Below are 898 nucleotides of genomic sequence, written 5' to 3' on the forward strand. Positions count from 1 at the left end.
TTTCTTCAGTAGCCTACCTGACTTGAGATGTTGTGGAGAGTTCTAAGACTGAGTCCCCCCCTCCCTGAAATGTTAAGACTCTCATCAGCGACGTGTGTGTGTGTGTGTGTGTGTGTGTGTGTGTGTGTGTGTGTGTATGACTATAAGCTGCACTGATAGCTTGAGATTTTTAGGCTTAATTAAAATATTATTTTTAAAAGAAAAAAGTTTCCTGTTTAGTTGGATTTTTATCATGAATCAATAGTGACTTTTATGAGATGATTTTTATGTTTATAGAAACGATTGTATGATTTTTTTTCTTTATTCTATAAATGTGGTAAATTACACTGAATGATTTTTAGATTAAAACTAACCTTTCATTCCTTGAAAGAACCTCACCTGATCATGATTTATGTCATTTTCTTTTAGACTTCATGAATGCTAATAGGGCTGTGTCATTAAACAATTCTGTTGCTGTGCAAACTGAACAGAGTAACGCAGACATAGGCGGCTGTCTCATCAGGGATGAAAGAGGGATGTCTGTCGCTGGGCAGAGTATCATTAGAGGAGACAGCTATATTACTTGATGTATTTGCTAAATTTTTGTCTTAGATTTATGAGGGTTATTGATCTCTCTCTCTCTCTCTCTCTCTCTCTCTCTCTCTCTCTCTCTTTCTCTCTTTCTCTCTCTCCTCTTCTTTCCTCTCTCTGTCTCTCTCTAAGTTTAGGTGTACTTTCTGAGTGTGCAAGAACCGATACCTCTTCTTCTATAAACATTAGAATTTAAAAGCCAAGCTTTGGGGGCATATTATTTTTCTAAACAGATTTTAAATAAGTGTTCAATTCTTGTGTATCCTAGCTCTTTGGTGGTAGAATCAGAATTACTGAGAGTTTGAGGCCAGCCTTGATGACACAGTAC

This window comes from Mastomys coucha, unplaced genomic scaffold, assembly GCF_008632895.1.
Source record: "Mastomys coucha isolate ucsf_1 unplaced genomic scaffold, UCSF_Mcou_1 pScaffold1, whole genome shotgun sequence".
Classification (NCBI taxonomy): domain Eukaryota; kingdom Metazoa; phylum Chordata; class Mammalia; order Rodentia; family Muridae; genus Mastomys; species Mastomys coucha.